General features: G+C 31.1%; 1 non-coding gene across 1 annotated transcript; it reads left to right on the top strand.

Moving 5' to 3' along the window:
* The first annotated feature begins 12,272 nt into the window (after positions 1-12,272).
* Positions 12,273-12,346, top strand: TRNAI-AAU (transfer RNA isoleucine (anticodon AAU)). The gene has a single exon. It is a non-coding gene; the product is annotated as a tRNA-Ile (tRNA).
* The last annotated feature ends 4,909 nt before the right edge of the window (positions 12,347-17,255 follow it).

The raw sequence follows: 17,255 nt of genomic DNA, 5'->3' as shown, positions 1-17,255 counted from the left end.
ACAGACACAGTGCATGAGAAGATAAAGCATTTTCCTCTCAAAACGAGCAACAAGGGCTCCACAAACCGACCCGGGTTGCTGGAGACGAGACCTGATCATGGTGCAACAAACATACGTTAATTAATTAAATATCTTCTTAGTTCGTGAAAATCATGTAATTATTATTTAAAAGTCAAATGGGTAGTGGCACGTGGGTCCCGCGCCGTGGTCCTCAAATCTCCAATCGGCAGTTTTTTTTTTTTTTTTTATGAAATATTGACTTTTGAAGTTGGACCACACGTGTCACTATTATGCCTCATCAGTTTCCATGCAAGAAGGCTATAGCGAGGTAAAAGACACACCGTGTTCTTACTTGCACGTGCTTCTCAGTTCTCACACATATGTGTTTGTGTGTGTGTAGTTCTTGGAACGTGGAAATGGGAAAGTAACCCAAGATACGGTTGAATGGATTTGTGCCATTGAAAATGGCTGTTTGCATTGTAATATACGATGTACGACTAGTTTGTGATCTGCAATATTAGTGATATTGTATGTTTCCACATTTGTGTAATCTTTCTGAAAGTAAATGTATGTTTCCAATAATAAATATAAAATTTAGCGTAAACTAGTTATGTAGCGTAAACTGCGATGAAAGCTTTAAAAATATTACGGTTTTTTAAACAAACGACACCTTTCAAAAGTGCCACCAATTCTCATTTTTTTAGTAGAGTAAGTTTTATTAGTTTATTTATTTACAATATGACTCAACTTAATCCACTACTTTTTAAGAATTTCATCACTCCACTCATATTAATAAATATATGTTATATATAATATAACTATACGGTAATTTTTTTAATTAACTTTTAAGAAATTTAATTGTATAAAACAAATCCAATACAAAATTATGGTTTTTTTTTTTTTTTTTCAGAACTGTGAATTCCTTTCTAGAACTATTCAGCTTTTTTTTTTTATTGACCATCGTGGTCTATGTTCAACATAGTGTGAACTAATTCACACCACCACCCCGAAGTGTAAGAAAGAAAACTATTTTGAATTATTATAATGAATAAGATTGGTACAATCTATATTGACAATCACATTTAAAACATGAATCTTACATACACATTATACCATCAATGATCAATCACATTTGATATTTGAGAAAACAAAGTAAGAATAATCTTCAAACCTTCAACGTATATTGAATCATCACGCTAAACGTAACGTAATAAGAGGTCTTATCATTCAAATTAAGCTATTAAAAACTTTCACCATAAGCAATAAAATCAAACGGTGTAACATATTAGTTACTGGTATAGTAAATTACAAGAAGACCAGAATGGTCATTAGCATGTTTATAAGTAAACTAAAAAAAAAGTGTAAAGAACGAGTAATTACCAACGAATTAATTGTTTACCTTCCCGCAAAGCAATATGTCTTCATAAACAAATAAATAAATGAATAAGTAGGTTTTCATATTATATGTGTGCTAAACAAATTTAATTCAAATTAATCCATTACATTATGAAAAAACAATAGATAAGGACGTCAATATTCGATACTATAATAAATAAAATAGAAATTCTAAAGAGCCCGATGATCTAATTATCTGAGATTGTTTCATTTGAAGTTTGTAATATTAAGTAAACATAAATATGATAAATACTAAGAAAAATATATATGGTGTGCATACGATTTATCAATCGCGAATAAATGAAAAGAGTAAAAGATATATAAGAGAAAATGACGATATAAATACATAATGTTTACGAATTGTATAATGTTTAAAAGTTGCGGGATAAATAACTCAATGTCAATTTTTTATCCCTATATCACAATCAGACTGTTAACTTTGGATGTGAATACCACAGTCAAGATATGGTAATTTTCATAAATTAAAAATAAATAATTTTTTATTTATTTTTATCTATTAAAAAATTAAAAATATCTCTCTCTCGCTCTGTATACAATATGTGCACAAACACATATTTATATATACATAGAGATATGTACACAACAAAAAAAATAATATTTTCTTCTTATTTCTTAATTTTTTTTAATACATATATATATATATATATACACACACACACACATGCAGACACCCATACATACCCAAGTGATTGACGAGGAACACGGCATGGAAGACGATAGAGAGAGATTTTTTTTTATTTTGAATATATAATAACAAAATTATTTTTTAATTTATGAAAATTACCATATCTTAACTCGTAACATTAACATTCAAAGTTAACAGCTAATTGGTAGTGACAGAGAGAAAAAATAATTGACATTGATTATTTATCCCGCATCTTTTAAACAACAAATATATAAACGATACACCTTGTAAATATTAGATATTTTTGGCGTAATTTTTTCAAAATAAAATTATAATTTACCGGTGATACAGAATATAAGATATCCACTTTTTCAATACATATAATATCTTCCTTTATAATTTCCTTTTGAGGCCGACAGAATAACAAACAAACAAAATATTGTTTTGATTAACTAAACAAAATACCATTTCAAACATACAGCCTTTACAAAGAGGAAAAAGAGATAGCACCAAACTTGTTGACTAAGTAGAAAAGAAAGAAGAGAGGGCACGTTGCATGTCTGTTGATCAAATAGTTGTTGTTGATGATAACGTATGTTTGTTTTGTAAACTTAAAATACATATTTTAACTTTGAATTTAATTCGTCGGCTGTTCTCTTGTTTCCATACAAATGAAGCCTAAGCAATGGCATTTTAAATAAAATATATCTTCTATACAACTACAACCACTTTCACATAGAGATACACATAGGAAATTTAATTATCTGTCACGAAAATGGAAAATGACATGTTGGTGTTGGACCATCTTTTTTTTCTCGTGTCCGAGCCCAATGATTTGTATTTTGATTTTATAATCATATCTTTTATCATGAACCATGATTGTTTGCATGGATCGCTATATAGTTTCTATTTTTTTTTGGCAATAATATATGCGTTTGTCTTCCAATTGAAAGCATGTTAGTCGTCATAGATAAGCTCTTTGTCTCCTATTAAAAAAAAAATGGAGATGGTTCATTATGTCATCTCGAATTCAATAACTTTGGCACACAATATTTGATATTCTCTATAGGCTATAGCACATGCATATTTGTGATTTGAACGATCTGCGACTATCAGTATACTTTATAATATCTCTTTTATTCTTGGAATTCGAGAATAGAAATAATATAGGGCCCGTTTGGTTTACTTTTCCAAATCCATTTTCTGTTTTCTGATTCTAAATTATAGAAAACAGTTTTAGAAAAAACTGTTTGTTTATGTTTTTAGAAAACAGATTTAGAATCATGTTTCTGTTTTCTTTGAAATTTGTTCAGAAAACAGAAAACAATGAAAAGTTGTTTTCTATTTTATCTCTATACAATTGAATGGAAAACATAACCAAACAACATTTAAAATATTCTGAAACGTAATTCTAAATCTGTTTTTTAAATTTAAAAATTAGAATCAGAAAACAGAATTTAAAAACAGAAAACGAGTTTAGAAAACTAAACCAAACGGCCCCTATATTTGTATGTATTCGACTACTTGTGGCTTTTTGCAATCACGAGATCACTAATTAACATGACGAACCTAATCCATTATATATCAAATGGGGGTATTCATAGATCATTCAGTAAAAATAATTTATCCCAACCCCCAAGTATTATTACAAGCTTGATGCATATATTTGCACAATCAATGTTATCTCGAATCGTTAGGACTCTAACAAAATACCTTGGACTTATTTTAATTGGGCCTCATTTTAGTTAAAATAATTGGATATAATATGGGCTTTTATTCGGGTCATAATATGTACATCCATAAAGTGCGTAACTGAATACGACTTGGACTTATTTCAATAATTGATATAATAATTGTTTTTATATATAACTTGAGCTTACGACCTCATTTCTTATAATACTTGTATTTAAATATTTTCTACGCAATTGTATTCATTTATCACATAATTATAAAATTAATTTTAGTATTTGATAGAAAAGCAATAAAATACCAATTTCCATTACAAACATACTAGAAAACAAACTACATGACATAAATATATAAATAAAATCTTAAAATTAAATTTATAAACATAATAAATCACAAACAAAGTTAAAGGGACAGTTAGACCAATAGACAACCCTCCTTTTAAAAATTAACCAAAAATTCATTTCATTAATAAAATAGCTCACCAGGTCGAAATAAATTAAATTAACTTTTTTAGTTAATTTAATTTACTTCGGCTTGGTGAGCTATTTTCTTAATAACAAAATAAAACTTTGGTTAGAATTTTAAAAGAAGTTGGGAGATTGGTTAATTGCAACAAATTATTTCAAAGTTAAATGCAAAAAATAATAATAATAATAATAATAATAGACATAAGCAATGTCTAATATGTGAAAAAAAAATGCACAAAACTATGATAATTTGTATATATTTTTGTATCTAGTTTATGTAATTTATGCGATAACTTGTACTAGTATCCTTAAATAATTGTGACTACGTACTCGTGGAATGATTAAATTAGTAAGCTAGTGTTCTTATATCTCTATCACTCAGTTTAGAGGCTTGTTGATTGTACCTATGTTTTTTTTTCTTACTTAGTTTTTGGACACACAAGGGTTGAGTGAATGTTTGTAAAGACTTTGTATTTTTGAGGTTTACGGCTTTGATCATTAAAGACACAAAGTGGCGACATTTGATCACATTCCCGTGATATTATTTGCATAATTTGCATAACATCGAGAAGATATCAGATTCAAGAGGAGTCTAGGTTGTGGCTCACGTCGATCGATCATCGAAGAAAAGGGACATCTAGAGAGAGTCTTTTGGTTTGAGTCCATAGTGAAATACGCACTATTTTGATTAGTAATTGCTGTGCTAATTCGGTTCAAAACATAGATGCTGGATGATATAGCTGAGTTAGGCTAATCAACATATTGTCTTACAATCTAAAATCCGACTTTGTCACATTTTTAGATAAAAAAAAATACTCTTTCAAACAATTTTCTTTTTAAATCTCTTTGTTCTCACTCTTCCGACGACCTTTGACGATCTCTAGTGATTTATGATGATCTCCGACTATCTCCGACGAAGACACACGATATTAATTTTTAACTATTTTTATTTTATTTTTATCTCTATTGTCGAAGAGACTATTGAAATTTCATCCCAAATAATCGAAAGTTATCGCTTATAAACTCAAATATTGAATTTCATTGCAAATAATTGGAGTTAAGGAAAACAACGACTCCATTTGTAGTAGTTGTTGTCCAAAAAGTCGTTGTCCGTAATTTAAATTAATTTGCGATGAAATTCAATATTTGTGATAACTCTCGATTATTTACAGTTAATAATATCATTAAAAGTAATGTATTAAAAAAATTGAATTTTTAATAATTAATTTCGCGCGAGTTCATCGGAGATCATCGAAAATCGTCAAAGATTCTTACAGGTTGTCGGACCGAGAAGCGAGAAAATTATAGAGATAGAGAAGGGAGAAAATTGTTTGAAGATGTATTTTTGTCCAAAAATATGACAAAATTCCAATTACCGATTATTTACATATAACAAATCCAATCTTGATCTTTTTGTTGTTATTTATTTAGTCTATTAAATAAAATTTCTTTTTCATATATTAAGATTTCTGCTTTCGTTTTCATTGTTGATTTATCATTTGAAAAACTCTTTTGTATCGTATGAAATCCGTACCATATATACCATCTCTCTTTCCCCCCATCATCATTGTTATAATAATAAGTAAATAAATATAGTTAATGTATAGCGTAATATCAAGCTCATATAATGAATGCTATTAAAAAAAAAAAGAAATTGATATCTACCCCGAATTTAAGCTTTATTGACTTATAGTTCCAGGCGAAACAGACGTACAAATGTACGTACCGGCTTTTATCTCACTCAAGAAAAATATCCCCACACCAACAGCTAACACGGAACGGCAAAAAGCTAGATGTATAGTAGACATACAAATATACAACAAGAAATTAATACGTACAATGATACTCTAATGGGAACAAGTAGTTACAGAAGAAGAACGTAGAAGATGTCTTGATGATGATTGCGTGGAAGTGGGCAAGTTGTTGCCTCTGTGGCTCGGCCCCGAGTTCGGAGGGAATCGTTTCTCTCTCAGCAGCGACCGAGCTTTCACTGATATCGCCGCCGCCGTGGATGAGGGAGAGGCTTCTAGAAGATCTCTGGTACCAGATGTTGTACTTATTATTAGGGTTGCTACGACTATTACTGAGAGAAGGAATGAGAACGTAGACCAAGAAAAACTTGCCATTTGAGAGAGAGAGAGAGAGAGAGAGAGACTACGACCAAAATATGAGGCCGGAATTAGAGATCAGCTATATATAAATTGACATATATGTGTATATGTAGTGAGAGAGAGAGAGAGAGAGAGAGAGAGAGTGGAAGATTACATAAGCTGATTGACCCACCCTAATTGAAATAGTTTTAGGCTTTGAAAAAAGTATTTGAGTTTGGTTGAAAGGTCAATATTGCAAAAAAGAAGCTTGAACTCGCGAAAAACAGATCGTGCATTATTTTAAATTTTATTTTTTTTACTTTACATGATTAACGTGGTAGGGTAATTCAAGTGTTGGGGTGGCCAGAGACAAAGGCACACCTTGTATGGTATTAGCCATTAATTTTACATTTCAAATGGTTCTGATAATAATAAAAGGAGATTTTCTTGGACTTGACGAAACTTTTGGCGATGGAAATGGGGACTAAATCTTGTATAGGTGTACCTCTTAGTCTAGTTTTACGTGGGGGTAAGAAAAAAAAAATTGCCCGTTTGGTAGTTAACTCAAAAAAAATTTGTTTTTTATTTTCTAATTTTTGTAGTTGTACTGAAAAATTATTTTGCAGTTGTTTTCAAAAAGCTGTTTGGTACAGTTTTCATTTTTGTTTTTGAGAAATTGAAAAAATTGAAAAAACTGTTTGGTACAGTTTTCATTTTTGTTTTTGAAAAAATGAAAACTATTTTGTACACCTTTTGAAAAAATGAAAAAAATGAAAACTATTTGACGGCGATGGTGAGGCTCGGTGGTGATTGAAGAAGATGGCCGGATTTTTTTTTTTCAAGTCTTACGTGCGGGTGAGGAGAAGGAGGAGAGAAGAGAATAATTTTTTTTTTTTTTTTCCCAAAAACACCTTTTATTTGTTTTCAGTTTTCTTTACTCTTTTACAAAACAGCTTCAAAATTTTTTTAAAAAAACACAATTTTCACTTTTTGTTTCCAATTTTTTTATCTCAAAAACTCTTTTTGAGATGCATACCAAACACAAGTTTCCCGTTAATTGAGCTAATATTCGTCTCTAAAGTCTAAACATGAATAATACTATCATCAACTGTTAGTTTTATGCTATAAAATTTCATTGCCGTAAATGTTACAATGATTTCCTAGTGTTAATATGGTTGACCTCGACGTCCTATATGGGGCCAATACCAAGACTTTATTCATGTATATCTAACCAAATTAATCAACGATAAGGATAATAATTCTAAACAGTTTTAAATACATATGACATGTACAACGACCCACCTTTATAATTGGGGTAACGAATTAGCATACTAGTCACATTTACTGTGGCTGCGTTGTCACCAAAATATATTTTAAGGACATGATAAAAAAAAAAAAAAATTGAAACATGATACTTGCACATTTTTGTAAATTTTAACTATGTTAATGTTTATTAAAAAAACTTTGGTTATTTTACAAATTTATTAGTTGGCGCTATATATTTAGTTATAACACCTTGAAATATATTTTAATTATTATTAGATGTCTAGTTTGATTGGTACTATCTCATTGTCTAAGGTTTTGAAGGTGCAAGTTCAAATCCCACAAATATAAATTTCTTTCATATATATTCTAAAGTTTATTGGTAATCTTCGTAATTTGTGCTTTAATATCAAAGATTATATATATATATATATATATATATAATATATATATATATACGTATATATATGGCCTATATTTCTGTAACATATGATATCCTATATTTTAATCTAATAATATAGTAGTTCTATTTTCCCAAATAAATTTCAAAAGCTTATCATTTTCATTTAAAGAATAACAACATTAAAATATTAATTTATTTATTAAAAGGACTCCTCAACGAAATATACTAAAAAACAATTAAACTCCAAGAAGTCAAACGAAAATTCAACCCAAAAAAAAAAATGGAAATGGATATCACAAAGTACAAACATAATTACACTGCAACAAATTTTTGAATTTTATTCGTCTCTTCAAATATTTTCATATCACCAGCAGAAACGTATACTTTTAGTGGTTGCGTATTGCGTTCTTTCTGGGTCTTCCCTAATTGAAGTTCACGCTCGTAAAAAATATTGAATTTCTCATATCTAAGATTCGGATATAAAACGTTGGAACTAAAATCTCACTAATCAAATATTCAATGGAAGATAAGCAATAAAAAAAAATACCGAATTTCTCATATCTAAAGATTCGAATAAAAAAGAAACATCCTTAAGGTTGAGAACCATATTTTGGTCTATATCTCATAACCCAGAGTATCAATGTCACCAAAAAAAAAAAAAAAAAAAAAGCCCAAAACAAAAAAAAACAAACAAACGACGGCACAAGAGATATAAAATCTTATGATTTTTTTTTTAGAGAAAAATCACAAAAATACTATTGAATGCGCCATAGCAGAAAGTTAGTCATTTATTTTTGTGTTGGATTTTTGTTTGGTGGAACAAAGTGAGTTATTTTGTGTATAGAGGGCTAATTTATAGTTCAGCATAGTCATTGGGCTATAATTCATATTTTATGAAGTCTCAAATTGGCTCAAATATGTGGTAACGAAGAGAGATACCACATGTTTCACAACTTGCATAAATTAGATTAAGAGGGTTTAATAACAAATTACTATATTTCACAAATTGCATGCTGAATGGTTTTAATATTGTATAGGCTATAGGCTGTACTCTACTTTTAAGATTTTTTTTTCCTTATATTATAGTGAGGATGTGTTTCAATCTTTTTCGAGAATGGGAAGAGTACTGAGATTGATTTTTTGAGGAAACGAGAAGATCACGAACTTAAGAAGATATCTTTAACATTTAATCTACTGCGTAAGTAAACGGAATTCGAGTAGCTAGCAAGCCAATCATGTGGTGTAATTTATAAGTGTTCCACATTTGATATATATTTCTAAAAAAAATTGGACTATGCTATGTGAACACAAAATGTATAATTGTTGAACTAGGTTATCAATTCATGACACAATTTGGCATAATTTTACTTTTAAAAAAAGTGTTAAATTATGCTTTTGAAAAATGCCGTTTTTTTCAAAAGCTGACAAGTATTTGGTAAACTGTTTTTAAATTAGCTTTTGCTGGTAACGAAAACAGATTTACCGTTTGGTATAATAAACATGATTATAGAAAAATATCAGAATAGACATCTCTTTAAAACTGATTAGAGCGACGGAATGAGACATAATATATCTACCGTCTCCGTAAATTATTGATTCATAGTCTCACCCGAATGTTGAAATATCTATTGCATTAATCGATTTCCTATGACATGTCCAAAAATGATTAGAGTCATCCTAAAATCTTCAATGCAATCATTCTTCTTGAACAATTGAATCTGTAACTCGCTTTTAATGATATAATTAAAAAAATATTTCAAAATTTCAAAATAGTCATTTAATACTTTAAGCTTTCTCGAATGATATAATTAAAAAATACTTTAAGCAAATTTTCACACATCATAAGTTCAATACTTTAAGCTTCTCAAATGATATAATTAAAAAATACTTCAAAAAATCAATTTAGTCATTTAAGCCTTAGGAAAAGATCAACTAAACTTACTTATACTAGTTAAATTCTCTAAAAAAATAAATAAATATAAAATAAAATAAAATAAAAAACTTTGTTTGACAGCCACCGCAGGTGGCCACTCAGCCACACCATAGTTAAAATATTGTTTAACCCTATTCCATTAGCTTCTACTTTTTTTTTTTATCGGACATTATAAAATACTTCACATAATTACAATACTATGCTCCAAAAAAAATTCTAAGCTTTACGTAGCTTAACTATAGTTAGTTTGCAATGTCATAGTTATTTTAAATTTGCCTGAAACCACAAAATATTCTAACGTATTCCATATGTTTCTTATAGGGGACACGATAAGGTGGAATTGCATAATAATCACGTCAGGAATATATGATTTATTTGTACTCGGATAATCATTGAAATAATTTTATAACTATGTATGAATTTAAAAACTAGTTTTATAATGATTATGAATTTTAAGAACATGATAATCTGTTTTTTTAAACCGATTATAAAATTGGATTCGGATTTTAAAGAATCGGATAATCGAATTTTAAAAATCGGATATGAAAAATGGTCAAAACTGAACCGAATCGATCCAGTTTCAGCCTTACTGTGGATAGAGCTTGGAAGTCTAATCTTAGCTTGATTCTTTGTGTGACATTCTTGCTTATTTTTGTTGTTGTTGTTGTTATTTATGACCTATAAAAATCAATCTTCCAGTATCATAATTGGGAGAATCGATGATTATCATGATTGCCGATAACCATCTCATTATGTATTTTATTTTTTTAAGGAACTTTTACATATATTTACAAGTCCTGTAGTCGACATGAGAAGAAGGATCTGAAAGCTACGAGAGAGAGAGAGAGAGAGAGAGAGAGAGAGAGAGAGAGAGAGTATACAAGTCGCAAATGTCAGATCCGTTTATGGCCTCTTTTGAAGGTCAAGGGTTCTTATAATTACATCTAGATTCGTTAGCTCAATCTAGTTTTTATTTGATGGTGTTCGGAAATGGTGAACTCGGAGTCAAAGGGCGTCGATTGTGTTCGTTTATGGCCTCTTTTGAAGGTCAAGGGTTTTTATTTTATGGTATGATGAACTCGGAGTCAAAGGGCGTCGATTGTGTTCATTCGATTGGACGAGGATATAAAAGTAATTGTATTAGTAACAAGAAAAAACGCTTTCTAAAGCATTTTTGAAATTTTTATTAAAAGTTGTTTTACCAAACGATTCGAAACGGTTAAGTTTTCCAAAAATGCGAAAATTGGACTTAATAAATTTAGTCAAACATAACCAATATATAGAATAACTCTTTGAACTAGGTTAACATTTGATATAAAAATAATTTTTTCCTCGTGTTTTAAAAGATTAGATATGTAACTTCGAATTTTTAAAACCAATGTAAACATATCATTGTGGCAAAATCTTGATATTTTAATAAGAAAAGATCGATAAGTAAACCAGGATGTTTTGTAGGATATCATCAACTTGTGGATGAATAAATTTTTTTTTATATATAAAATTGTTGGTTTGGTCGTAATTTCTTAATAAGGGAAAAAAAAAGTGATGGATATTTTTATTGTCATTCTAAAATAACTGAAGAATATATATAGAATTTCTTTTAAAAGATGCAACAAAATATTTAAATATGTTAGTTTGCCTTTAATTAACTTGCGTTTGGCAATGGCATGTGCTGGCTTTCTTGGTTGGGTCAATATTTTGATATAATACAGAATCGTTTACTACAACTCTACAAGGCTAGTGCTAATAATGCGCAGCTAATTACTGGATTTAATCTGGTGTCTAAGAAACGTATTTTGTATTCCACACCACGCACTTTAAAAAAAAAACAAAAACAAAAAAATAATGGCGGGCATATTTTGGCTAGCAGTGATTATTAATTTACTCGTCTTGATTAACACGTGCCGAAAATCCAACTACATGTGATCTCATTTTCACTTGAGTTTTCATTTTCAAGCAAGTGTATCCATAAATTACCATTTCCATATGGAACATTTAGATTAGTATTTTTTTATGTACAATAGCCATATTATATGTTAAAAAATATAGGTGATCAATTTGTAAAATTTTAAGATAAATTTAAAAAATAGCAAAACGTATAAACTAAATTTAATAGCAGCTTACCCAACGAGATAGCGAAAGACTAGTTTTACAAATTTGTTAAACAATAATTAGAAAATAATGAAGTATTAAAACTGCAATTAACTCAGTAAAAACTATTTGATTAAAAAAATAATTAGCATGGTACACCTCCAGCTGGACGATGAGAATAAAGGAAAAAAATACTAGACGTAAAAACCAAGCATGTAGTGTACGATCAGTGAAATTTTATCATGAAAATTTAAATTAATATCTTAATTTAATTACAAATGTTTCGAATCAAAATGGCCTATTAGCTCAGCTGGTTAGAGCGTCGTGCTAATAACGCGAAGGTCGCAGGTTCGAGACCTGCATGGGCCATAAGTTTTTCCTATTCTTATTTTTTTTTCAAGATAGAAAATCTTTGCATAAATGTTCAAAACGAAGAGAAGCAGTTAAGAAAAGAAGCAAGAACGCAACAGAGTACAACTGTCAAAATTCCAATCACACACACACACACACACAAAGCCAAAGTTTGGTTGACAATTTTTTGGATATAAAAATAGATTTTATCCGCAATATATATATATATATATATATATAAAGATGTCGAATCGCGGAGAAATTAAGCTCCCGTAATTGGTATCCATTTGATAAATCACCTCCCATTGTCTTACTATTTCAGCAGCAAAATTAAGCATTTTGCTTTCATATATAGTTTTCATCTTGTAATATGACGCCATTAATGTATAATGTGAGTGGGAGTGAGTGACTGGTATATTATATCAGATAAGACTTATTCATGTATTCAGAAGTTGAATGAATATGCTTCACATAGTATATGTCGAAGCATATATCCACGATAGAGAAAAAAAAAATAGAGGTTTGAAAAATAAGTATTTCGTTTTTCTTGTTTGACATTCTCGTTTTTTCAAATAACATTGGGATATTGAGGACTGGCTTTTATTTTAACGTACATGAAGATCTAATGATACATTGAAAAATTCAATATTGCATCAGTGCATATATGATATATGTGAAATTTCTATCTCTTGCTAGTTGCTATTATGATTTTTTTTTTTTTTTTAAATGATAAACGGGTAACGTGGCAGTTTTGTATAATAATTCATCATTTTGATCTGGACCATTTCGCGGCTGGCGCCGTGAATTTAAATACACAAATAATGTCCACTCCCCTTGTTAACACAATTATAAACATTTAAGTACGTTAGTTTTTTGTATTCTTAATAATCAGAGAACAGTTCAAAAATAAAGAATTATCTGTTATCATTTACTCTTAAATTTAATAAATTTATGTATTTGAATGTACAAAGAATAAATCAGTAGCATGACTTTCAGTTTTATATTTTCTGAAAATGAATTCATTTTTATTGTGGAGATTTGAACTTAATTTTCTCATGTTACGAGCAAAATATATTTTATTAAATGATATATTTGCAATAGATAATAAATAATCTAAATAGTCAGCTCATTTTTTTTTATCTTCATAATTATAGAATTTTGGAGATAAATTTCAGGATAAAAATTATAAGATATTTACAATCATTTTGACAAAATATCTCCATTTTAGGAATTGGTATACTTCTCTATATAAGTGAATATGTCAAGAAAAAATCATTATATGTGATTACTAGTATATTCAATCAGATTGAGGCTTTATCTTAATCAATTTGATCAATATCTCAGTTGCATCTTCATTCTTGAGCCCTGAGCTCGATGTCCTGACTTCTAACACTTGATCACCCGGAGTTATTATGCACTGCTCTCGTGATTTTTTTTGTTACCTTTAAACTCGAATTTTGACTCAAGCTTGCTTTATTGGATTCATTCTTTGACCGTAACTACCATTCCCGATGTTTTGTCACACGCGATGTGTCCATGACTAGATACTTCGAATTCTTAAAGATAAAAAAAAAATCAATGCATGTTTGATTGAGATAATATAATGTGGTAATTGAAAAACTATTTATTCTGTCGTCGTTTTCATAAATAAAAAAACGACACCTCAATTAAAAAAATAACTCGAGAATATGATATTTAAAACTCAAACGCAAACTCAACATGTTCCATGCGCAGCATGCCCCCACCCCTGCTCTCCCCGTGGGCAACATGACCTACGCCTATGCGACACGCCAACCTCGCGCCACGCTCGAGCCAACCTCTTTGCACCAAGCAGGTCGGGTGACCTCTACGCCTCGCTCAACATCCGACAAGCCAATCCCTCGCGTGGGGTGCTCCAAGAGAGCAATCTCGCTCAATCAAGCTTGCCCGAGCCTTGCCCAATGTTGGGCAAGCATTCTTTGCTTGGTTAGCTTGGTCTAGCAACCTACACTCCACTAGCTTGCTTAGAACATGCGGACAACATATTCTCCTTGTCTGAGCTCACCTATCACCTGGGCGAGGCTTTTTGCTAAACCAGCGAGGCCAACACATGCGGGCAATCACCTCGCTCACTGGGTCTCTCTGCCAACTTGGCATAGGCGAGCTGAACTCCTCACTAACAAGGCCAAACTCAAATGAGCTCTACACCTTGCCACAAGCTAGTCACCTCTTCCAAGACTCCAAAGAACGCCCAAAGCCACTCTTAACACCTATAAATAACTCAACTCAACTTAATAATAAGGCAAGTCATTTTTCACAAGACAAACTTAGCTCCATGGACTAATGATGAGTGTCGAAACGCACATAGGGGCAAACCATCTGCGCCGTCTTAGCTCATTTTATTGTCTCACTTAGGTAACTCAGATCCAAAACCTACTTTTCGACGAAGAGACTATCAAGACCACCATCGTATTTCCTAAACTCCTTGAAAATTGTAGCTATTCAGGTCTAACCCTAATCTGTCACGGGCTTCTCAAGGCTGACCGAGACGATTTTTGTTCTTGATGGGATTTTGAAGATCCTCTAGAGATGATGACATGTTGAGGCCGCCACAAATAGTCACAACCTTCTTGAAACTGCTGGAAATGCAACACCGAAGACCTCAAACCATGCACGTGACAAGTATCTACTCCGTTGCGAGAATCACAAATGTTGATCCGAAAAATCATATTAACATTTTAACGCTAGAAAGAATGAGATCTCGAGAACAATCATGAGCTCGCCGAAAAAATTCACTTCTCCTAAGAAGACCTCAAGACGTTCTTGTTGGGGAATCAAGCGCGTATCAAACACGAACAATTGTTCTGATGCGACTCGTTTGTGATGATTCCACCATATAACCATATTAATGCGGAAAAAGAATTAATTACGCTGATCATAAGCTAATTAAATTATGGTTATAATTAACAAGATATAGTTATGTTTAATTAATTTAATTCACGAGAGCATATTTATCAAGCAACCGATTTGAACGAAAAACGAATACTTGCATTGATTTTCGGTTCAGCTACAGAACGCTCCTTAAACCAATCGCGCACTCCTTGCGTCGTCTTGATGAAGGACTCGAGGATGACACCTTAGTCTTCCGAAACGTAATCTCCGAGACGAATAAGAAAGATGAGTGGGCACGGTTTTTATCTCACTAGATCACGAAACTAGGTGTTTCGAGATCTCGCTCTTATTTTACTAAGAATGGAAACGAATTTTCGATCGAGGGGAGGGAGAGGCAGAAGTGCACGGCCAAGGTAGGCTAGAGTGCACGAAATTTTTCTCAAAAATTGCTTATTTTTGCCTTCTCATGAACCCCTATTTATAGTAGTAAAATGAGATATTCATGGAATCTTCCAGAATATTTTATTTCATTTTATTGTGTTCACACTGGTGGATTAAATCTAGGCCATTGGATCTCAACAAGTGAATCCTACTTTTTCTCTCATCCATCAGATCAATATCTATGGGATATTATTCTCTATTTAAATAGAGAATATTTTATTTAGTGAGATAATAAAGGAGAATATATTATTTCCCTTTAAATATATTTTCCTAAATACTTTCCTTTAAATAAAGAGAAAAAATAGGATAATATCTTATATTATTCTTGTTTTTTTTAAACAACTAAAGAGAAAATATTGGTAAATACCAATATCATGAAATTCGGATTTGATGGCACACGGCCAATGGGATTTGCGCAACACCCTAGTGCCAAAACCCTAAATCCGATTTTCATATTTTGTGCAAGGCCCAATTGCTTAAAACCAAATTAATTATTTATTTACTTGGTCCAACAATAAACAAATAATTACTAATTGTTTATTTACTTGATCAAACAATAAATAAACAATTCTACCGTAAATATTTATTTAATTATGCGAATATCCGTTTTCCATAATTAATACTGTCAATCACAATTACAGCAAGTGAGATTAATAATGATAAACATTATTATACGAAAGTTCTTATCCGCATTTATCATAGCCGAATCGGGGACTATGGACCTAGTAATAGAAGCTTAACAAATCCGATGAAAAAGACGAAATAGTCCTTTATCTTTTTTCCATCGATTCGTCTAATCTTGGTCAAATACTCCACCTTGTAAGCCAAGACTGAACTCTCCTTTATACTAGAATTATATTTACTCATCGTGACGAGTGTCCACTGATATAGTCAGTTCGTGATCAAGATCCTCCAGGTTCAACCCGTGTCAAGAGAAGTCAATTTTTCCGTTATACTTCTCTTGATGCATATCAGCCCTAAACATTGTTGCTTCCCCAGCGAAATATTCTTTCGAACGTTACTTACTTCGAAAGTGCTAGCAATCTATCGGTTCTGGAATCAACCCTTAGGTGAGAGAACATTAACCTTCTTTCAGGAAGGCTGGATTCCGTATCCGTAAATCATTTCCCACTCGAATTATGCTATGAGAAAACTCCCAAGACATAAGCTGTGATTAGCATGAATAGCCTTTTAGCGAATGAGTCAAAGAGCTTAGTAACATAACCTAGTGTCCATGATCACTTCAGGATTTAGATCAAGTCTCACTGTGACCATCATAGTGACCTCGGTTAGTGTGTCGTAACGGTCCTTAAACGACACATCTACAACCAAGACCTGTCCAAGTCGTACACTTACCACAAGTGTAGAATGCTCCCACATAGTGATCATCCTTCACCTATGTGTTCCACATATATGACTTTAGATATAGCTTTCCAGGCGTATATCAGTCATCGACCTCGTTTTAGCTCACCGCCCGAACTCAGGTGCCCAGCACGTGACTCAGTTTAATACGGAGGCTATGGAAGATAGTTGTTATTGATTCTAATTGTTTAGAACTCAACCCACTAATCATATAATGCTAATAAAGTAATCTTATTATCGAATTTAGTAATCA

This window comes from Urtica dioica, chromosome 9, assembly GCF_054948205.1.
Source record: "Urtica dioica subsp. dioica isolate 48M chromosome 9, U.dioica_male_clone48M_v1_H2, whole genome shotgun sequence".
NCBI lineage: Eukaryota > Viridiplantae > Streptophyta > Magnoliopsida > Rosales > Urticaceae > Urtica > Urtica dioica.
This window is presented reverse-complemented; position numbering and strand designations above follow the sequence as displayed.